Source organism: Condylura cristata, unplaced genomic scaffold (genome assembly GCF_000260355.1).
Source record: "Condylura cristata isolate star-nosed mole 26May11 unplaced genomic scaffold, ConCri1.0 scaffold00019, whole genome shotgun sequence".
Classification (NCBI taxonomy): Eukaryota; Metazoa; Chordata; class Mammalia; order Eulipotyphla; family Talpidae; genus Condylura; species Condylura cristata.
The window spans coordinates 39,362,936-39,387,460 of NW_004567120.1; positions in this window are offsets into that span (position 1 = coordinate 39,362,936).

The window sequence follows — 24,525 nt, forward strand, 5'->3', positions numbered from 1 at the left end:
AGCAGAAATTTCCTCCCAATTTGCGCTGGGAGTTTGGCCCTGGCTTCTGGGAATGGGTATGACACGAGGGAGTGCTGGATAGAAGGGTGAGGGCTTTGATTTTTCTTTGTTTGCTCAACTACACAGAATTCTGTGGTTGAAAGAAAAGTTGAATCCTGATGAAACATTAGTAGATGATAGACTCATTTTGAATGTAAATGATCCCCTGACTAAAGCCTTGATTTCTAAAGGGAAAGAGGAGGACCTGGCCAGGAAAGGTGTGGGAGAGAAGGCTAGCGGCAGACTAGGGGAGCAAAGGAAGGAAGTAAAAGCAAGAGGGGAGAGCATAAGAGAAGAGGAAACAGGGAAAGAGAAAAGAAGGAGAGAGGGGAAGGAAAGGAGAAAGGGTGGGAAGAAGAACAAAGCAATGGGAAGTAAAGGGAAAGAAGAAGAAAGATGAGAAAGAGAAGGGAAAGGAGAGAGGAAGGAGGAAGAGAAAAGGGAGGGACAGAGGAGAAAAGCTGGAGAGAGGAGAGAATGAGAAGGGGAGGGAAGAAGAAGGGGAGCTGGGAGGAAAGCAACGGAGATGGGAGAAGTCAGAGAAAGGGGAAAGGGGCAAAGAGGGGAAAGCCAGGGAGGCTGGCTTTGTTCAGTCTGTATCTTCATTTCTCAAAGTCAGTCATTCTCTGAGGATTGAATTCAGGTCCACAAAGCTAACAGCTAAGGCAGGAATCAAAGGATTCAGGCTGCAGGGGAAATAGCACTTGGTCTCACGACTGGTATCAGGTCTGCTGGGAAAGAAGTCAAGCCAGGGAGCGCCCAGTGCCCTCGGGTGCCTTTGGCACTGTTGTGAGGGCTCACATCTGGCCTGGTTTTGTGGAAACCACTGCTGTGAGGGCTGCGCAGGGAGTCACCCGGCTCCACCCTCAGCACACCTTGCGAGTGGCACACTTGAACGCAAGATACAGGGCTATCTCCGCTGACCAGGGCTGGCCGGGACCACCCCAACAAATTCTTTCTTTAGTGATCTCTCTTTTCAGCTGCATTTAGTTCCCAGCCTTCTGTTATGGCAATGCAATGCTATCTTGGATGACTTTCCAGTGGACCTCTCTGCTAAAGTCAGAATTGTTCTAGTCTCATCTGTAGGTGGAGACCTCACAGACAGCCTGAGCTCCTCTCACTACTGCCCAGAAATTCATACCTGCCTTCTCCGAGGGTGACTGACTGCTAGCAGGGCCACCCAGGCCTCAGGCCTTACTGCTGGACTGCACTGGGGTCACACCAGTGTCCCTACTTAGTTTAGGCATTGTGTTCCACAAAACCAGGCCAGATGTAGCCTGAAAGCATCTTGGAGAGAAAGGTCAGGTCCCACCATTGAATAGTAGCAGAGCTCCGCCCATTGTCCACAGCCCTTGCCCATCACACCACCCTGGCTCACACAACAACTTCTACTCTGGCTTTCTGCTGACTCTGCCTTTTTCCAGTAGTTGAGGAGTCCACATAGCTAAAAGGAGTCACCTACCTGGAGCCCACACTCAGTCCCTCTGGACACTAGTTTCAGCATAGAACTCAACAATTCCCCTCCACATGGTCTCAGTCTGCTTCCAAACCTTGTCCAAACATCTTCTCGAGGTCCTCCTTCCTTGGCCCAACCAAGGCACATGCAGCTCTAGATTTGAGGGGTCACCAAGACATGGCCATTTAGAAGGGACTTGAAGGCACAGACTGGGCATCCACAGGATCCCTCCTGAGCTGACCCTGAGCTGCCTTGGAGTCACCTTCACATACACAGCTCCGAGCAGTCTAACCTGAGCCCTACCTTCAAAGTCATCATGAAGAGATAGTTGCTAAGGGAGAGGAGAGAACATGCTTCCTTATATGGTCTGTTGATGCAACATTTAACTTCTAAACACTTCAATAACATGGTATGTGGGCTCTTACCCCAACACTAAAAACATCAGCCCTAAGACTGCCCTTATATGCTGAGTAGAGGCGGCTCCAAAAATGATATCAAAATACGATGACTTCACTTGTAGATGCAGTATTTCTTTTCTTCAGTTTCTTTCATATATGAGATACACCTTCGAATCTAAGACATCTCTAAGGGTACCATCACAGGCTTTGTGTGTGGTGGGGGCATTTTTAGGACCCACTCACAGATAAATATAGACTCTTAAAGAAGACATGCAAACGGAAGTCTTCAGTGTCCCGACATTTATCTAGAGCCACATGGAGAAAACCAGTCTCATCCAGACATAACCTAATCTTCTACATCATCTGAAGTTTCCAGTAAGAACACTCACTGTACATCTAGCTCCTTCCACTTGGCCTTTCCAGTGTCCTGCCTGGTGTGGACAGACAATAGTCTACCTTTCAGACACTCATTTACCTACCTGTAAAGCCTCCAGTGGTGTCAGATAGTTAGGTATGTGGTCCATCACCTTCTAGAATAATCTAAAATGCTTCCCAGCTCTTCAAATCAGGACACCACTTATTACTGGGAACTGTTTTATAATTTAGGTCAAGGGAAACCCCCTAGTCAGCTTTTTCTTATTATCCTCTAGCACAGTTAAAATTTCAAAACATGTCATTCAATGCCAGAAACAAGCTGCTGACCTAATCGGATGTAGCTCTGTCTGAGTTTTCAGGAACAGAATACCCAAGAGAATTGATAAATTTGTTTTGCTGCTTTGGTAGAGGATTTTGTGTCAGAGTTTAAACTTTCAGGTGCCTTTCTTCCTTTGTTATTTAACAGTACAATTCCCAATTAATGCTGGGACCATCACCATTTATATTTATCCCTTAATTAGTTTCCTTGTCAGAAGATCCTTTTATTATTGTGTGCGCACATGCACACACACACACATGTGCACAAGGCCCTAAACAAAACAATGTGTTTAGAAATAGAGGTGGAGGAGAGGAGAGATCAGCTGCCACTGACAAAGATAGTGATATAATGGTGCTCCTCAGACTCATTCAGTGTTCAACCTGCAACCCATTTGAAGTGCCATAGAGAGGATGGAGTGGAAGGGAAAGGGAAAAATATTCAGGAGTTCAATTTCAAGAATTCTGAACTGCTGAGAGCCTGACAACCTGGAAACTGTGGGGTCCCCAGCCACCTTTGTTCTCAAGGATATTGTCTTAGTGCCCAGAATTCCTGCTGATGAAGCTGAAATGTAGAGTCAGGCAGGGGCCTCTCACCAGGGCAAAATGCTGGTATAAGAAACCTACTGGGAAACCAGCACCTGCCGAGAACAACAGGGGAACTTTATGGCCAGACTAGTATGACCAGCTGGGCCACCTCGGACCACCTCAGCTGAAGTTCAGCAGGAACAGAAACTAGGCATAGGGCGCTTTGAACATCCAGGACGGAGCCCCTCAGGCAAGAGTCCCTATTCACTGTCCCTAGCTTGAGCCAGACAATCATGGATTCCCAATCCACATTCCATGGACATGCAATTCACTTAACCTGAGCTTCAATCGGCTCATCTGTAAAGTCGCCACAAGGACATGAGCTTTTCACACATAGCCTGAGGACAGCCTTCAGAGTGGGGCAGGGTGCGGACACTCAACAAACAGGACTCACCCAACCTGACTGAGTGTGTGGGGGCACCGAGTTTTATCGCTAGCAGATAAAGTGTGAGTTAGATGTTTAGTCATTAGAGGGTCTGCACTGGCCCAAGCAGCCTTTAAGGCTCAATAAGGAAGACGATGTCAGGGCTAAGGACTGCACTGGGCAGGTGAAACCCTTCATCCTTATTCCCTAGTTGCGACACAGATTATATCACATGACTCCTGATTTTCCATCTAGGCATTCCTCTATATTTTACCCAGGGGCCCAAATTATGACTTTTGGAGAAGATTGTGCTCTGAGCAAGGTAAGCTGCAAAGTTGGGTTGGGACAGTTTCCATGATACAGCCCTTCTCACCGCCTTCCTCAGGAATGTATGTGCTTTAATTTTACTGCCATGTCAGCTCATACTGTTCTCATACCTCACTACTAAGACACTGAGCAGCTAGGAGACAACAGACTCTTCTGGAAGGCCAGTCAATTTGCATTAGTGAACTATCCAGAGGAATTGACAAAACATGCTCCTGAAATAATAAATCTCCCAAGGTCCTTAGGAGAACAGCTACAGTTTTATGCTTCACTGGAAAAAATATATACAGCTTCCCTAGTTCTTTTGTAAGGGAAAAAAAAAAAGCAATCCATGATCAATCTAGAGCCTTTGGGTATTGACGGAGAGGGGTGGAATCCTAACCTGCCAGTCGAAAGCAAAAGTTCAGAAGTTCATTCTCATTCCCTCTCTCCCCCTTCCACTCTATCTCCTTCTCTCTTCCACAATCTTAAGAAAGGCTACTTAGATTACTTGTCATAAAATAAACTCCCTTGTATATCAAATGGGTGTCAAAGCTTAAAATCTGTTCTCTAATATCAAAACTTTTAACTCAAACAGCCTAAAATACAAGATGACAACAGTGGAAACACAGCTGCTTTGTCAAATGGGAACCGGTATTATTTGGACACACGGTAGCAGAATCTTGAAAGTTCTGAGTTACAATGGGCCTTTAGAAATCACTTAATTCAACTTTTACATGATGCCTGCATTTCAAATATTTTATCCCAAAGAAGGGGTCAATAGTTTCTACATGAACATTCCTCCAGTGATGGTGAAATCAGTACATTCTGGGGCAACCCAACCTGTCAGTGGTCAATACAGATCGCCACAAATTTACAAAATTACAAAACTATGACAATTTTATAAATAGGAAATGTTGCACAATGGAACATTAAGACAGCTATTAACATTTAAAATAAATCAATTCACAAACTTTCTCTGAATGATGAAGCTCCTTTCTATTACCAAAGGACAGTTTTGTGCAACATAAAACTAAGCATGTTGGAATAACAAAAAGGTCCAAAGATTCCAGGAAAAGACCCAAGGATTACGGAATGGTTCTTATAATTTCCTTGGTTAACAACACCCTTACTTTCCATTTGCTCTCTTGACTGCAACCACTTTTCTCTCTTCTAGAAAGTTCTCTACCACTGCTATTCACTCACTCAATACATATGTGGGGAATGCTCTTGCATGTGCCAAACACCTCTAGGTCCACAGATGATGTGGATTAGTAAACAGAGAGGTTTCCAGTGGTGGTCTGATCTTTCCCTCCTCACTGCTAGAGCCCCTTATCTAGCTCCATTCTGTGACTCTACATTGTCCAATTTTTACATTTTTATTTTATTGAGGTAATGGTGTCTTACAACACTGTGTATGATGTAGCAGTGTAGAGTCACACCCCTTCAGATGCACATCCCCACATTGAACCACCTCAAAGGCACCCAGTCCACCGCTACCATTTTCCTTGGGCTGCTTGCTCACCTTCACTTCCCACCTCTAGTAGTGTCAATTCAAGACCACAATGCAACACCACGTGACCCACTGCCTTTCTTCTCATGCCTCCTAAGAGTTGTTCATACTTCCTGCCTCACTTCCCTATTCCCTATTCTCTCCCCAACCCACTGCTATCCACCTACATACCCACATTACACTTAAACTGTTTTCCCTCTGGTCAGAATTTCCAACCTGACAGACTGTCCATCTCATATCTCCCCAATTTTTAAAGCTTTCGATTCCCTTTGATTCTAAGACACTCATCTCGGCTTTTTCTTCTCCTTTCCCTCTGCATATTCTAAATATTCAGAAATCTTAGGATTAAACCCAGTCAAATGTTTTTCTTGTTTTAGCTATACTGCTTAAAATGCCCCCTCTTTTATCTCCTCATATCCATGAGTATCATTATCCAGCTAGATAATGAGCCACGGTTATTTACAGGATAAGAAAAATTGTTAGGATTGTTTCCTGATACATTAAATGGAGAGACAGACCTATCACACATTTCCTAGGAAATAAAAGATGAGTTTTGTGAAACTCAAGTCATTCTTCTTCACAAGGATGACCTTCTTCTAGGATATATTGAGGAAGGCATTGTAGCACATCTGCTCCTGAAGCTCCCACCTCACAGCTGCTCTTCTTGCTATTCTCAGCTGGGCCACGAGCCACCTCTTACTCGGGTGCTGATCGCCTCCAGAAACGCTTGAGCATGGCCGCCCACTATGAGCAGGCTGTCTCTGCACAGCACCAGCAGGGGCCGCTGGGAGCATATTCATGTTGCCTCTACTGCTCTGTCCTCTACTGCGTGCCTCCACTGCCCTCTCCACTGATATTTGGAGGAGCTGAGAGTAACTTTAGGGATCACCACACAGCCGAGAAAAGATTTTAAACTGTCATCTTCACATGAGTGTTTCCCAGGGCCCAGAAGAAAGCTCCCCCAAAGGTGAGCCTTTTAGAGAGTTGCCATTTTGGAAATTTGCAGCTCTCAGTCGTTCTGCTCACACCACATGTCCATCTTCCTGGACTATGAACTCAACAATTTGGGTGGTCTTTGGGTCCTGAAACCTGCCCTCACCCTATCCTCCTGTCTGCAGTGTGGAATGAGGAGTCACTCCAGTCCTCCAGAGCACAACCCAGAGCCAAATCCTGACCCCACCTTCGAAGGAGCTCCTGTACCTACCACCTTCAAGTCAGTCCTTGAATTGTTGGAGTGGCTCTCTGCCTGACTTCTGGACTTTAGCCCCAATGGCACACCTGTGCTCATACCTGCCTCCCAGCCCTTCACACTGGAGTTCAAACACCTTGCATTGTCTGAAGTGAAGGGCTTCAGTATGCAGTGCCTCTATTGCCTCTCGACCTTCTTCAATGCTGCTGTGCTTTCACACAAAATCTCGATTGGAAAGAGTTCAAGGAGCCAGATACTATCAGACTGTTAGTGGGATGTACACTCGTCTACCTCTGGACAGGGCTACCCTCGGACCTTATTTATCACCCCTAACACCACATGTAAAATCACACACACACAGTCTACATATGTGTCTACACTATATATCAGCCATATAATACCTACACACACCTATGCAGACACACATTGTATAAGTATATACAATCTAACACAATCTGAGAAAGAAGAAAATGTCCCTAAATCAAACATGGTCTGCACAGTTCCCTGCCACAATGGGAAAAGTCAGTGTCAGGCCCAGTGCAATGAGACAGGGGCGCAGTTACAGGGCTCCACAAAGAACCCGTGCAAGCTTAGAACTGCACTGCTCCCATACCCAGATGTCACAGTCTGAGGTGTCCCAGTGCTTTTATCTCGAGGACCAACTAGAGGAAAATCAAGATTTATGGCGCTGCTCAGAGAACACACTCCTGCAATTACATGGAAAGGGGCACCTGCCTGCAGCGCCCAGCAGCAGCATGCGGCACCTCCATCATTGTAACCTGTGTCACCCCAAAACTGAGAAGGATGAGTCTCAAGCTCGCCACCAGCCCTGACTTTCTGAAGCCTTATTCTCTTAACAAAAGCATAAGCCTCGCACACAGCACCACCAAGGGTTTTTCTTTTTTTAATCCCTCTGTAGAACTTGTTTCAAACATAGGTTGTTTGGAGCTTGTGATTTGTAGTTCACCTACAAAGCATACTCATCACAGACTTACATTGGCACCTCTGTGCCTTAAAATATTTTTAATATTTAAAATATTTCAGCCACAATTACAGGAGACGTGGTTACGTCAAGGCAAAAGAAATCAAAACCCTGACACTTAACCTTTTGGGGGAAATCTTCGTGCACTGAAAAGAAGCTAATTGGCTATTATTCTCTGTATCATTTAAGTTTTAAAATTGACGCATTTTTCAGGCCCTCCCTGGTGGCGGGTTAAAGCACAGCACTAAGAAGCTAAAGCCACTTCAGCATGAACTCAATCCCCACCCCAGAGGTGGCCCACAAGTCTCAGCAGTCCTCTCCTGACCCGCCCACTGCTCCCCTCAACAGTGTACTTCATTGATCTGCCTATTCTGCTCCCTACTCTGTCTATGGTGAAGCCTCTCACCACCCCTGCACCTTTAGCTTGTACTCCAGTTCTGTATGCATAAATAAATCAATACTGTTTTAAAAAGATGTTTTTTTTTTTTTGAAGATAAAGTATACATTTGTTTCCTCCAAATTGGCTTAAAAAGCCTCAGGTGTAGAGTGAAAAATATCAGAAATAACAGAAAAAGACAAGCAAGATAAATGGTGGGTTCAGAACTCAAAATACACGACGTTGGTCTCCAATTTCTCAATGGTAGCATGGAACCATTATTGCTAGAACTTGAGTCATCCACGCACTCAGAGGTTGGGTTTTGACGTTCAGAGAACCAGTGCCGTTCCACTCATTGCACATTCAAGGAAAGGTAGAAAAGGAAACTAATTTATTGAGTGATTGCTTCTTGCTGGGGACTTTGTATAACCGTGGTCTCATTTAATCCTCACAATAATCGCTGTATCTAGGGATCATTATAACAACTACCAGACTAAGAAAATGAGCTCAGAGCCTTTAGATAATCTATTCAAGGTCACATTCTTTGCAATAGATGGGCTTTCCAACGAACCCCAAGTCACTGCAAGTATTGGAAATTTGTCCAAAATTCTAACACCTCATTTATTCAAACAAGTCTGTTCCCAACTAATCCAATTGAATGATGCTGGACTATAACACAATTTAATTTTCATAGAATCATTTAAAGCATAAAGAAAGACCTGCCCTTTCCTAATGGATGTATGTAACATACACACATTTGTCTTGTTTTTTTTTTCCTTATAAGAAAGATGTGCTCAACTCTCCCTCCCACCTGCATAGACTATGAATATTAATTGGTAATTGGCCTTATTCACTACTTTATACTCAGTATGACTTTCTGTCCGCAAGGTCAAACGCACAAGAATGTCACTTGCTATGCTTCTCTACAATGCAAATTCTGTTTTGAGCCCCATTTCCTTGGATGGCAAAAAACATAATCTTAGTCAATTTGAAATCCTCTGGGTTCTCTTAGGGTTATGGCTACATTCCAAGGAACTTCTAAAATGCCAAAGCAAAAGAGGGGTGTAGAATCTGGCCCTGAAGCCAAGAACATACATCCTTCTCATTGTCCTTGGTCCTCTTAAGATTGAATCTTCCCGCCACTTCTGCACCACACAGTAACCTTTTTGGTGACTAGAACACACATGTGCTAGAAGAACAAGTAGTTCAGTGAGACTGCGTGGACTAGCGTGGACTAGCCTCCTACAGGCATCCCATGCTGCCTCACTCACACTCCCCTGGGAGTAGGACACAGCATAAAGGCCTTCTTTCCAGGCCCCACCAACATTCTTCCTCTGATCAAATTCCCTCTGTTGTTTCACTACCATCACTGCCACTCGCCCCCATAGGTTGTAGAAATCTCTTTCTAATGCAATGGGGCATAGCTCCCATTTCTTTACTTCTTATATTTCACCCCAAACAAATATTCTCAGTAAGACTAAAAGCTTACTTTGCTTTTAAAGGATGAAATAGAAGACTCATACTTTTTTCTGTTTTCTGTCCTGTCATATAGCTCTGTCTAATGAGCACAGAAACAGCTGTGGCTTCAAAAGGGAAATGACAAAAAGGCAAATACCCAAAAGCGGGAGTAACACAGCTTAAATCTCAAAAAAAAAAAAAAAATGTTATCCCACTGTCATCATATGACCCATCCTTACACAGTTCTTCCTTAGCTATCCCCCTTCATTTAGGAGGTATTCAGTGAAAATGCCAAAAAGTCATAAAGCAAGAGTCCACACTCTCTTCTAGAAGACAGAAAAAATCCAGTAAGAGATACCAACTAAATAATGTAACAGGTTAATCATACAGTAACAACCAAACAAAACACAAGCCTAGGACTAAAGGAAGTTGGGAGAGGAAGTAATTCCGTAATGGCGCAGGAAGTTGGGGGTGTGTTTATGAAGATTCCATACTGTGGGACAACCTTGGAGGTCCTGTGGGTTTAGACAATGAAGAAGGAAGAGGAAAGACACCACAGATAAGAAAGAATCACTTAATAACCTGCTTCATCCCATTCATCCTGTACACCTCGCTGGCTATTTTTTGCTTAAACAGTAATTTCATTATGACTTTCCTGTGTTCTCAACTAACTCTTTAGCCTGCCTTACAAGGTTTAAGATTGTGAGACTTGAAAAAGCTGGTGTACTGAAGACATGATATGCCCCCATTAATTCATGAAACATCACAAAAAGTGGACAGTCCCCATCTTAGGGGAGATATCCCATATTGTCAAAATACTAATGAAGATGCAAAACAATGGCACTTCGTTAATAAAAAAATAAATTGGAAAAGTATACAGTAAAAGATGGAAAAACACTCTCAAAGGAGGAGGCAACAGAATCACCATTTTAGAACTCAGAAAACAAAAGGACAGGTGGTAATTGACAGAAAACGCAAGAAATCTGAATCTTAACTACAGAGTGGGGAAGCCAAGACACAATCTGAGTTGTACTGAAGGATCTCTCTGGAAAGAGGACTGAAGAGGGTGAAATCTTGCATCGTGTCAGGAAGTCCGTCCATGAAGCAACCAGCCACAGGTCCACACCTCCATGCTCCCAGGCTGTGTGATAGGAGACCATGCCGCAGCTTCCCCAAGAGCACAAAGTTCTCAGTGAAGAGGGTAAGACAGATGTGCACTGGAGGACACTAAGCCAGATGCAGATGAAGGTGGAGATATGATACTGAAAGCCAGGGGAAGGCAAGAGCCTCTGAGCACTGAATATTCACACCCACGGTCTTTTCTACCAACTGAGTCCCCAGACTGTCAGCAGACAGTTTGCATGCTCCATGCAGGAGTTAGAAGGGCTTTTGTCTATGGAATACTCGTCCAAGAGCAAAGTCTGAAGACAATGGATCTGAAGTTACAGGCTGAGGCTCCCCCAGATAGCCCAGGCAGAATGCCCCACCCACACATTAAAGCATCTCTAAGAATCCTGGTGCTTACCTTGTAACTTTGGATATCCAAAGACCACAGGCATCTAAAGAAACTAACAGTAGAGAAAGAGATCAAAACAGCCAACAACAGAGGGAAACCTGAAGGACAAAGATGATGCAGGGAGAAGAAAGCTTAAAAAACGAACAAACACATCAATGTCCCAAGCGTCACAATAAAGCAAACACTAACCATTGATGTGACTACCCCCCCCCCGCCCACCCCGCATAGGGAGCACAAAGAAAAAGAGAAATGGGACTTTGCAGCTAGGACAGGCAGAGGATAAGGGCTGGAAAGGCTTGGTTGTAAGACCAGCACAACTGACATAGCCTCCTCTCAGCCTCTACTGTAAATCATCTGAGTCAGGTTCACTGTGGGGTTCAAATTTTTGAAAATCTTTTCAAATTCTTATATTACTGTTTTTTTTTTTTAATTTAAATATTCTACTGAGCAACGGGTTAAGCCATAGCACTATGAAGCTAGCTGCAGCCACGTCGACATGAGTTCGATCCTCGGACAGGGAGGTGACCCTTACAGCACAACAGACCTTTCCTGCCTCTCTGCTGCTCCCCTCAGAAGTGGATTTCAGTGGATCTACCTGTTCTGCTCCCCACTCTGTCTCTGGTGGAGCATCTCACCACCCCACCCCACCCCCATACCTTTGGCTTATACCCCAGCTCTTGAATACATAAATCATAAATCTTTAAAAGTAAACAAATATTCTACTACTTCTTGAGCTAATGTATGGATTTCTTTGGACTTTTTTTTTCCCTCTTATTTTCTACCTTGTGGATTTGAGACCCCGACGGTCTTATCTCCCTCCTAGCATTTATTGACTCCAAATTAGAAGTTAAGTTAATTTCTGTTTGTTCTACTTCAGCAGTTTTCACCTATGTGTTTAGGATGTGGTTTCCACTATTCTTGTTTGATTCTGTCTGCTTTTTATCTTCCAGAAATCTCTCAGAAATTGTGGTCCACAGGTGGTTCACTCACTTGTTTATGGGCAATGTTAGTCAACAAATATCTGTGGCACACCTACATTTTACCTGTCACATTTCAGGTACCAGGAATTAGCAGTAAACAAAAAGACCAAATTCTCGGCTCTCGTGAATCTCCCATTCTATTTGAATAAGATAGACAACACATTTACCTTTAAAATGTCTAGTTTCGGACCTCCCTGGTGGTGCAGCGGGTTAAAGCACAGCACTGAGAATCTAAAGCCACTTCCACATGAGTTCAATTCCCGCCTGCCCCGGAGGTGACCACATGGCGCGGCAGACCTCTCCTGACCTGCCCGCTGCTCCCCTCAGCAGTGGATTTGGTCGATCTGCCTGTTCTGCTCCCCACTCTGTCTCTGGTGAACCCTCTCACCGCCCCTGAGCCTCTGGCCTGTACCCCAGTTCTGTATGTGCAAATAAATAAATCTTTTTTAAAAAAATGTCTGGTTTATGAAATTGTAACAAAGCATTACAGGAAGAGATTAAGGAGGGGATAGGAGCAAGAATACCTGCTTTTGGGGTGGGGATGTAGAAGTATTAAACCAGGTGATGGAGGAAAACCTTACAGTGACACCTGAACCAAGGTTGAAGAAAGTGAAGGAAGCAGTGGAGGGATTCACATCATCATTGGGAAGGAGTTCTAGACAGAGGACCGCGAGCCCAGAGACCCCTCCAGGGAGGAAGGTACAGATGCTCCATAGGAATAGTAAGAAGCATGGTGTGAGTGTACGTTTATTCATTATTTTAATCACTTGGAGTATGGAAGGAGGTTGATATTTGTGCTCACTTGGCCTTCTTTGATCCAAACTTCCTCTGTGATTTCATTCTGAGGACATTCAACATTTAAGATCATCTTATGACCTCTTATATTACATGTCATTTTGTTATACAACCATGAATGAGCCTGCTCTCATGGCTTGTGAGAGCTGAAAGTCAAATATTCAGGAATTTTGCAAGTTTCTTGTTAAACCTTTGATAGCTTGCAAGCAGAGGTGGTGGGAAAATTTATCCCATGGCATAACCAAAAGTTACAAATCAGAACATTTTTATTCTTTGGAAGAGCTGCTTAACAGTAAACTGCTATAATTTACTTCATATTATTTCCATGTGTGTTTTACCTCTCCACATAAATTGATCCCAAAAGGTTCTAAAGGACTAGGTTTATATTTTGGTATAGTCAACGTAATAAATAGTGCTATGTATATATAATAATGCCCTGCAATTTTTTATTAAATGAAGGCAAGAATAGGGCAATAAATTTTCAAACCATAATTTTCAAGTTCAAAAAGTGGTGAGATCTAACATGTCAGCAAAACTGATGCCCTGAACCCAGAAGCTTCTGACAGTCTTAAATCTGGTCATCATTTAATGCCTTATTCATTACAGCACTGGAATTATGATGTTTTATAGGACTGGAATATATTTAGGGTTGTAGATTAGTAGGGGATAAGTTCTATTTTTGAAAATAACTCATTGACTAGCTGACCTTATTCAAATTACTTTAATACCTTGAACCTACAACTTTCATAATTAATAAACTTGTCCTTACTTCAAATTTATAAATATAATTTTCCTTCACCATATTTAAAATTTTTAAAGTTAGGCCTTGTACACTTAGGTTCTTGAGGAGTCTTGAAGTGACTTTTGTATGGTATGAGGCAGCAGTCTAATTTCTTTTTTTCCACATGGATAACAAATTATGTTAGCAAGACTTGTAGAACACTGCATTTTTTCCCCTTCACCAACATGCAGTGCCAATTCAGTCACAAATCAAGTTTCCCCATGTGCGTAGGTCTGCTTCTGGGCTTTTTCTAATTCTATGGGCCTCCTTGTCTGTACTTACAATAATAATTCACTATATTAATTACTATAGTTTTACAGTAAATCTTGCAATTGTAAGGGAAAAATCCTATTGTCTAAGAACTAGACTCTTTGGACAATGGTTTCTACTGTCTGCTGTTTACCACTGAAAATGGATAATGGGTCGAAGTCTAACACATTGTGAATATGCACATCTTTATAATGTCAAAGCAGTTGCCACAAAGCTTTTTAAAAATCACTTGCCCATTACAAATATGAAATATTACTATAGAGGAAATAATAATGGGCATGTGAGTTTAAATAACTTCCCCATTGTCACAAAGCTATCACATGGAGGGCCAAGGCTTGGCTCCAAGACTAAAATAAACACATGATCCTCAGTGCTCAGCAAGTTTTTTCTCATAGGTGAAGAGGGCAGGAGCATCAGTGAAAGCGGGAAGGGGCTATAGGAAGATGCCAAGTCATAGTGTGAAAGGTGTTTGCCTGAAACAGCCTGAGAAAAAGCCAAGGGGTCAGGTCCAGGTCACAGCAGAAAAAAAAAAATGGTGCCATTGTCAGGCTTCAAAAAGGTACAGCTCATATGGAAAATAGAATACAAACTCTATAGTTAATAGCCAGGAAATATGGTCTTAGGACAAAAACAGGCACTTAAAAGGGGTTAAGTAACTTTATTCCAATCTAAATCTAAGAGCAAGTGAGAGCTGTAACTTCCTGCCTCGATGCACTGCTGTGTGTTGACCCTTCCGTCACTATGTATACAGAACCGGTGTTGCCAAGTGTGGGAGGCAATGTGCTCCCACAGCAATGTGCTTCCCCACTGAAGACGTGTTCTGAAACCCAAGAGGATTAAGAGTTAGTAAAAACTAATAGCTATAAAAATAGCGAACACTCCGCATATCATAAGCATTTTCTATGTGTTACCTCATTAAGTCGTCAACAAATTAGAGGATGCAGGTACTAGGATTCGTTCTCTTGTAGGGTGAAGTGGCTTGCCTGAGGTCAGAAAGCTGGTATGAGACTAAGCCAGGATGTGGCCCCAGCCTTTAAGCCTTCACACCCATATTTCTAACAATATGCTTTCTCCTGACTCTTAACTAAAATGTGGCTTGGACTCAAGTTACCATTAATAGCCCTCATACTCTGTTAAAATTATATACATCAACATGGATTACTTTTTTGGGTTTTAATGAAGATGAGAATGAGAACATTAATGTTGATGGGCGGGTGTTTTCCTAACTACACCTCAACTGTTAACAGAACATGGCTGAAATTGGAGCTCAACTTGTCTTTGCAGGTCCTCTTGTGGTACAACTCAACTATTACAGTTTGAATCTTTGAGATAGCTTACAATTTTGGAGATTTTCCAAAAGTGACCTCTAAAAGATGAAAGTCAGCATTTAAAGCCTGAAAACTTTAGTCTGAAAAATATATTTTAAGAAAAATATTTGTCAACGCACTTTTCAAGGCAATTTATGTTACTGACTGAAAGCCACTTCACAATTCAGCACCCTCCCAAGTGGCACCCATAGCTAATTTTCAGTGAGAGATTCCAGGCTGCTAGTGGCCTCACTGTACCACATGACAAAAATGTTCCAGGTCCGTCCTGCCAACAGAATAGCCACATGCAGCAAGTCCTTATGCTGTGGTTATTGCAACTTAGAAACTGATTTTTTTATTGCACTATATTTGATTTTAATTAATTTAAATCCAGTGACATAAATTTTCATGATTTTGATCATACTATGTCACTTTAATCACTAAAATTTTAGCATATGAATTGAGATGTACTATAAGTATAAAATATTACAAGTTCTTAATGTGAGAAATACATACACCAGATTTAAAGTACTTAATGTGAGAAAGAAATTTCCAAAAGCTCATCAATAATTTTACATTTACTATATGCTAATACATTTCAAGTATATTGCTTTAGCTAAAACATATTAACCCTAATTTCACCTGTTTCTTGGTACTTCGCTGCTGTGACTAATACTATGTATGTGGCTCAGACTATATTCCTGTCAGCCAGTGGTCCTCCGGCACGTTGGGCTGTCAGTGAATTGCAGCAGACAGTCTTTGGCAGGGATGGGACAATGATGTAGGGACCTCACCCCTATCGCAGGATCATTGTACCCCAGGTAGCACCTCTTAGAGCCCAGTGTCCCAACCACCGTGCAGGACCAGGCTACTAGAAGATAACATACCCGCTCACCCCCATTCCTGTACTCTGGGTGGCAGGGGCGAGGAGCAGAGCAGCAGAAGTTTCTGGATGGCCCATCTCCACATACTGACCCAATTCCTGGCCTCACTTACACTGAACATTTTCATCCATTTGTGGATAACGACCTTTGAGTGGGTCCAAGCTAGCTGCATGCTTTTTTCACTGAGCATGCACAGACCTGTATCATTTTAAATAAAACTTGACAGAAAAATATTCAATTGGATACAAAAAATGCAGAAATTCAGTATCACATCTGTCAATGAAATAAAAGAGCTGTTGTATTTTTTAGATTGTTTCAATGACTTTACATTTTGAAATTTATTTTTTTATTGTGGTAATGTTGGTTTACAGCATTATTTATATTGGGGGAGTATAGGAACCCCCCTCCTTCGCAGGTTATTACTGTAGTGTACCCACCACTGCCAAAGCGCCCCAGTCCGCCACCATAGTAAATCGTGCCCATCTTGACCTTGTTCTCACTTCATCACCACCCTGCATCCTCTGACAGCCCCCAGCCTCAGATCACAGGCAGTTTTCAAGGGCTAGTTTTTAAGTTTGGCTTTCTCTGAAACACAAATGATGATTTTATATCGATATTTATCTGTCTCCTCAATGATGACCATCAAGAATCTCAAGAGGGGCTATTTATGAAAGCCTTGATCAGGAATTGCAAGGAGCCTTTCAAGCATAAAGCTTACAGCTTGTCCTTACCCTGCCTTCCATCAATACACATTAGTGGAGTACCTATTCTAGCCAAAGTTGTTCTCATGCATAGACTTTATCAGTGGCCAAAAACAAACAAACAATGCTCTCAAAGGGTCAGAAGTTAAGGTGGGTGCAAGGACTACTGGTCACCTCTAACTGAAAATGCACCTGTGAACAGAAAAAGTCACTTTGTTATAACATATTCTTCTAATTAACTTAGAAACAAGCAGAATGAGCTTAAGTGGTGTTAATTTCTTACATTGACTGCAATGTAATGATTGATGCTTTAATATGAATTAGTGTGTTTCCTTCATTTTTCCTAGATCCTCAACTAGAGATCTATTTTTCATTTGATGTCTCCCAAATCCCTCATTCACAAAGAACAGGGTAGAATCACATTAGGCTGGGGAAAACTTCCCATTTGGCTGAGGTGATACATTGTTATGGGAAAATGCTGCTCTATTTATGTTAAGACCCTTTAATAAACTCTGAAGAACTTCAACTCTGCCCACAACCCCCAAGTTCTCTGCCTGGGGTACCCTTTTCTAAAGGTGTGTTGCCCTCATCCCTCCCACGTAATTAGAAGGTCAGAATACCTCTGGGATCAAGCTATGGCCTCCCATAGTCTTCTCAACTGTTCTTTCTGAGAAGTTTCATGGATTCAGACAAATGACCTCCAGTGTTTCCCTCGCCTTCCAGAGACCACGCAGTGAGTTACAGTACCCCAACGTGAAGAGCCCGCTGGTGCACCGTTCTGAACAGAGCACACTACCCGACTCCTCACACACATAGGAAGCCACTTTCATTACGGAACTAACGGGCAAAGTGGAGAGCACCAGGGGCATCTGGGAGGAACTGTTAAAAAAAAAAAAACAGCTATACTTTTGTTATGTTCTATCACTAGGAAAAAGATATTACAAAAAAATAAAATTCCCAGCATCATTGAAAATATTACGTACTGAATTTGATGAAACTCAGGCAAATTTTAAGCTCCTTTTTCCCCCATACAACCTTTTTATCTGCTTTGAAGCAAAATTCCTCAAAAGAGTTGCTGCTACTCTTCCCAACTGCTCTCCTTTCAAGATGAGGGTAAAGCCTGAATCACACACGGTGCATCGACTAAATGCCAGGATGAACCAAGTCTCTGAAGGCATGCCAAAGAGCCAGGCAGGTAAAGACCAGATCTGCCTGGATACAGAACTGTGTGTGGCTGCTGCAGTTGCCCACATGGTCACCTCTCTGATTTGGCTGTACGGAAACTGCTTGCCGAAGTCCAAGCCTGCTTGGAGGCACTGTGCAAAGAACACAGAATGCTCAAGTCCCTTACGAAATGGAGACTGCCAGGAGCACTATCGCTTCTCACCCGTGACATCAACCTAAGCATTTCTCTTTTTGTGCTTCAGTTTGCTGGTCTGGACAATGGGAGCTCTCGCTGAAGATTCTGAAAGTTCTCTTCAGGGTAACACTCCATGAGCTGTGCTGGGATCATTCAGCAGAGGCCATGACCCAGGGTGTGCGGAGGTAGGTAATGCTCCGGGTCCATGGTGTTTAACTTAGAGTTAACTTAGAGTTCAGCTACCTGTATTCTGTTGTTCTGCCTAATAACTGCAGTGCCTTGCTCTTCATACATAGTTGACAAATATTTATAAAAATGAATGAATGAAAAATTAAGTTTTCCTTGCCCCATCTCTAACAGCCTGCTATCACACTCCTCCATCCAAAGAAGTGATAAAATTTTGGCCAAGCACGTGGGGTGTGTCTGTGTGTGTGAGAGTACATGTGCCCTTGTGTGTTTCAAAAGCCTTGCTGCATTGCTGTCCAGATCCTCCTTACTCATTGAAAAGCTTTCAGTAAAGAATGTGCAGGGAAAAAAAAAAAAAACAAGGTCAGATCTTAAGGAACAAAATACAGAATTTGGGGAGCAGTAAAAGTGACCTGAGGCTTTTAAGAAAGCTGAGGAACTAGTGTGAACCCTGAAAAGTAAGTGGCGTGTCAAGCTCTGCTGTCATGGCCCCTCCGGGCCCACTCAGTCTGTTCAAGCATTCACAGGCATGCCTGTTTCTGGTCAGTCAACAAATAGTTGCAACTGTAATGCCTGTTCTTTCAACCTTCTCTTATAAATCCCAGGTAAGGGAGAAATGTAGGGGACGTCTGCAGCAACTCACGTTTTAGGAGGCCATCTTTTGCATCATGAGCTAAAGTTCAGCTCAGGCAGTGTCACTCCAAATAGCCTGCTTCCTTGGTGCCCTTAAGATGTGACTGGATTGTCCAAAGCTATCTGCACCAAGCTTTTCTGGAACACACATATTTTGTAATGTGAGGTTCCTTTGTGTTTAACCCTTCCCCACCTTCAGCTACCACTTTATGCTCATTTATTTGCACTAAAAACTCACACCAGAGGAGAAGAAAGTAAAATTCCCAGTATACACATTACAAGAGTTCACAGCACAGGGAAACCTTGCATTGAATATATTGTCGCTTTCGAAAACCACTGCATTGGATCCAGTGGATTTCACAACTGTGTTTTAGTTTCTGGGTGAAATTTTCTATGAGTGCATTTCAGTACAACTTCTATGCCAGGATTACCAGAAGTCCTTGGGAACTCCTCTTTTCTCTGAACTAGCACTCCCCACCCCCCACAGCAGTCATGATTATCTGGCTATCCTTCAGAAATCTTACCTCTTGTGGTATGTATGTTCTGCGAAATTTTGGTTAGAAGCTGCACACAGAAAAGAAGGCCTTCATGGAAGCTGTGTGCCATGGCAGCGAAGAGAAGGGAGACTTAAAGCAGGGTCGTTTGAACATGAGGAGCAGCAAAACTGCTGCTCCTGAGGGAAGAGTCTTTCCTGTCGCACCCTGCCAGAGCTACGAGTCCTTCCTGGTGACCGCCACAGAGAAGATGAAAAGTGGAGTCCAGCAAACAGCCGAATTGTGGCAGGAAGCACAGATTCGTGAAGTCAGCGGTTTGCCAAGCTGGGGGTCCGGAATGAGAGCAAGATGGGTGGGTCACCTTCTCCTGGACAGAGCGGCACAGGTGACAGGCTGGCACTCACGTCAGAAAGCAGTATTCACAGTGAGGTAAGCTCCTGCGTTCATACCTCCCAGGGTGGAGTTTCTCCGGATGCCTAACAGACCTCCAGCCCACCTTTGGGGAGAGAGGAGACAGCAGCTCTGATCATTGATAACAGCTAAAAGATGAGAACACAAGGAAATTTGAACCCAAAGGCAGCACAAGCACAGATGTTCCGGGGGCAAGAGAAAATGATGCCGAGCTCATCAGCTGTGAGGGCAGCAGTAAAGGTCGCCACAGCACTGGCAGTTGACACACATGATTTTTGCATCAGAATCAGAAACCCTGGAAAATGCAGGGGAGACGTGGGAACCCCAGATGTCCACTAGCAAGTATAATGAAACACCCACCACTGGGGTGACACATGCTGCCAAAAGGGAAAAGGAAGGCCGAAAGCAAAAGGCAGAACTGAGCCCGAGCCTGCCATCTTAATGCATCCCGGCGTGGGAAAGCGTGAAGAATGAAGTCCACTGGGGTCAAGTAGGACCGAGCCAGGAGCTGAACAAGATGTGACAGTAAGGGTGGAGCATGGCTTTCTGGAAAAACAGGTTCCCAGCTGACTTTCCCTTTGAGAACAGACCCCAACAGACCCTGCTCTCTCCAACTGGCCCACCCCAGCAGGCCCTCCTGCCTGCAGCTGAGCTCACACAGGCAAACTGGTGCCAGCAATTAACCCTACAGGTCAAGTCTCCCCTAAGGGACATGACACCTGGTTCGGCAGCTTTAGCAGGATCCCAGGCCCAGTTCCCTTGCATTCCATTGGCTTGTTTATTAAGCCACATATCTACTAAACCTGTCAGAAAAGTTTCAAGTTGGCTTCTCATGACCAAAAACATAATCCTATAATCCTCACAAAATATTTTGAACAGATAACAGTACAGTAATATCTGACACAGCCAAGCACCTGCAGGCCAGCCATCCTCACAGCACCCCCCCAACCCCCACCATGGTTAGTGGGCCCCAGCAGTGTAATTAACCCTTGCAAGGAAGAGAGGGTCCCCAACCTCCCTTGCAGTGAGGATGATTTTTTTCAGTTTATCCATGAAAGCGCAGGTTACATGTAAAGAAAGTAATATATAAAGTTGTCTGGAACCAGTGTCAATTTACAACAGTGTTATCAGTTGGCCCAAAAACTTAAATGGGGTACTTCGAAAGTGTTATTTTCCACAGAAAATCCAATACAGGTGTTTTACTACTGGATAATTAAAGGCTCACTACATGAGTGCATTTGAAAAACACCACCCTAAGATGTAAGGTTTGGAGACCTGCTTAGGTTGATGCTTTTCACTAAAAGTGAGAATTATTTAAAATTTGGTTTTAATCTTAAATTTTCACCTACTTACCTGAAAGGATATTGACAACAAAAGTCCTTATTCAATGCGGAATCAGTGGAACATTCCACTTGCCGAGTTATAAAACTTCCAGCAACCTTAACCAATGGTGGCTCAAAGTAAATGAAAATATACTGAGCTTTTAATGGAGCAGCTCTAACAAAGGCCATGAACTAGAAACCAGTATTTTTGAATTATGTGTGATATTTAACCAGTTTCCTTATCTGGTTTCCCCTGGTAACCTTCCATGCTTTCTAAAATTACAGTCAAATGAGAAACAATGAGTGGGTGGAAGAACACTGTGAGAAATAGGTTCACTGGAAAATGAACCCCCAAAAGAGGAAAGAAGTCACTAGAAAGGCAAGAGCCTGAGCAAACAACCCTCCGTACATGAATGGCCCCTCAGTGCCCTGACAGGGTTAACAACACAATATAATCCAGGACATTCCAAGAAGCCATAAAGAAAGGGTTAAATCAGGCCTAGTGCTCTGTGCTGAATAAAGCACAAAGTACATAAGGCAACTTACAAATTTTCCAACTTTTGGCAAGCAAAGGGATAACTTCAGCTGTGTGAAAAATGCAGTCACAGGGAATACCCCATTCCGGCACAGAGACTACTCCACCTCTTCGTAGAGAACACCCTCTCCCCTCATAGAGAATACCCATCCTTTCATGAAGACTCCCCCATGCCTTCATGGATGACATCCCCTCCCCTCACAGAGAAAACACCATCCCTTACAGAGCTCTGTGGTAACAGTGAAAATGGTTCTCGCTTCACTCATAGAAACGTGAGCACCGTCATTAACATAGTCCAAAGCTTGGGTTCGAATCCATGCTCTAAAACCTTTCCATTACTCAATAATTCAACGAAAAAAAAAAGATTACCCAAATAACATTTCTCCAATGAATAATGCTACTGTGCACTACTGTGAGCTACTGTGAACACTCATGTGCCTGGTTCTGCATAGATATCTGGTCTCATTCCTCCTGTGTTTAGAATTGGCAGTAGGATGCTGGCTCCTGTGTTGGGACTATGGTTAGCTGATGGGCAGCTAAACAAATGTGATCTACAGAATGTCATCCAGCTGTAAACAAGAAAGGGGTGCTGACCATGCTCCAACATGGGGGAACCTCAAAAACATCCTGCGAAGGAAAAGAAGCCAGGCACAAAAACACAAGAGGCAAATATATAGAAACAAAAAGTAGATTTGAGGTTGCCAGGAGTTGGGGAGTGGGGGGAGTGGGGAGGCTGGGAGTGATGGCTTAGTGATTCGGGATTTCTTTGGGGGATGATGCAAATGTTTTAAAATTGATTGTGGAAATGGTTCTGCAAGTCTGTGAATTCATTAAAAAGTCAGAATTGTACACTTTAAGTGGGTGAGGTATAAGATGTGTGAATTATATCTCAATTAATGAATTATATACAAAGATAAGTTTTTGCCTCAAGCAATGTATCTGAAGGATGCTTGACATTCAATATCTGCTACTGGATTTTAAAAATTGCCTATGAAACGCGTTTGGTTTCACTCAATGATGTGCTTTTTGCTTCTTTGTTTTAAGTGCTCTTCCAAAGATGCTGAGGAAAGCCAAGATTTGATGTTGTTATTTACTCCTCGCAACCGGAAAAAAATATGTAGTAATTACATTTCATGGTATGATATATTCATATATACTACGGCATATAGGCAGAGTTATCTCGGCATATGGAAGCTTTCTCGTAACATTTTTAATTTATAAATGTATTGCTCTATTATAAAATAGACAAAATCAGCACAGAAAATGGAAAAATGCAGAAGAGATGAGAATAAAGCCAGTCAACTCTATTCCCACCCACGAGATAGCAACTGTTAACATTTCACTTTATTTTTTCCCTGTGTTTGCAATGTGTTTTCTTTTATTTCACCGAATTGTAATCACGTGGTATTCTTCAACATGTATCCACCGTCTCCTTTCATGAGAGCTTTTAGGAAGTCTTGGGCCAAGTGTGGAGCCGTCTCTCCAGCTTCCTCCTCCCTCCCCCTCTTACCTTCATTTTCCCTAGAGTGGCAGTACTACCACCAACTGAGCAAGAAGACAATGCAGCCATTCAGACAAGCTACACAAGAAGACTTGAAGTGCCATCACCTGGAAGTGCCATGCATTATCAGGAAGCATTCTCTTGTCTCTCCCAAGGCTTACACAAATGAATGAAGGGCGCAGCAACAGTTCTATGTCATGTTTGCCAAAGAAGTCCTGAATCCAAATTGGCTGCTAAAGAGACTCAAACTCTCTTCTAATCAACCATTTGACTCCCTCCCTCTCTCACAGCAGGGCTGCCATGCTGCTATCTCTTGGTGGGAGCGCAGTGAGCAGCTCTCCAGAAAGGAAGGGACTGCTTCCCTTTGGTAAGGCATGATCATTCAGCATGTAGGCTCATTCCAGGTTAAACACTGCACCTTAGAAGCCCATGACATGAATGGAATCTAGTGGTAGTGTTGAGCATCGTGAAACAGAAGCTTCATCTACTCCAAAGTGTCCAATCAGCAAAAGACAGGTGGAGGACTGACAAGTGGGAGGTTCAGAGAGTAGCTGAGCATGGGAAATGGGCATGGACAGTGTCTATATGCTATGATGGAGAAAGAGCAATTAGGTGTACAAACTCAAAGTCCCACAACTGACAGCATGTTGTGAAGGCAAGACCCATGCCACGCGCTCTGCAGGATTCCATAAGAAAACCAAGACACCCATGATTGAATAGGCAGCACCTGAAGCTGCTGAAGAGTTTGGTAGATAGCAAAGATAAAAGACCTGTTGCTAATACCCTTGGGAATCACCAACCACAATCTTCTGTATTCTGCTCATTATTAAAGTATCTTAGTCCTCTCTTTGATGCTGAAAACATGGAAAATAACAACCTGTTTTTTTAAAAAAAAGGAATAAGGCACCTTAAGACAGTTGTTTTTTGGATCTAGCTGAGATCAAAAGAACTGTTAGGACAAAAGCAGAAAGAAACAGATTATGCAAAGCCAGTAAGTTAGTCCCTAACAGGATCCTGTGGGGGAACCAAATGTAACAGACGGGCACATAGCACGACACCAACTTAACCCATCCTTTCCAAGGACTATTGTACTAAGAAAAGCTAAGTGCAAACATGAGCTCTTGTAAGTCCAAAAGTTGAGAGTTAGAAACAAAGCTGTCAATTCATGCTGTATTTTGAAATAAAAATGAGGTAGACAGTGCATCAGACAGGAAAGTATGTGGTTAAAACATGGGAAGAAACAGAATCACCTGGAGAAAATTATGAGCACCATGAAAGCCCAGCTGAGGCAGAATAATTAGTTAAATGGATGTTTTCGTGGAGTTTATTTTAAAGCCTTCCCTTCAGGAATAAGCACCTCTGACGTGAACTAAGTCTTAAACAGGCATCATGTGCAAAAGTGATAACCAAAGGTCAGTAAACAAGTAATCCAATCTTAACACTTCCAAGGCTAACACTCACCACGCGTATTCATTTCTAGCAAAGCAGCTGTA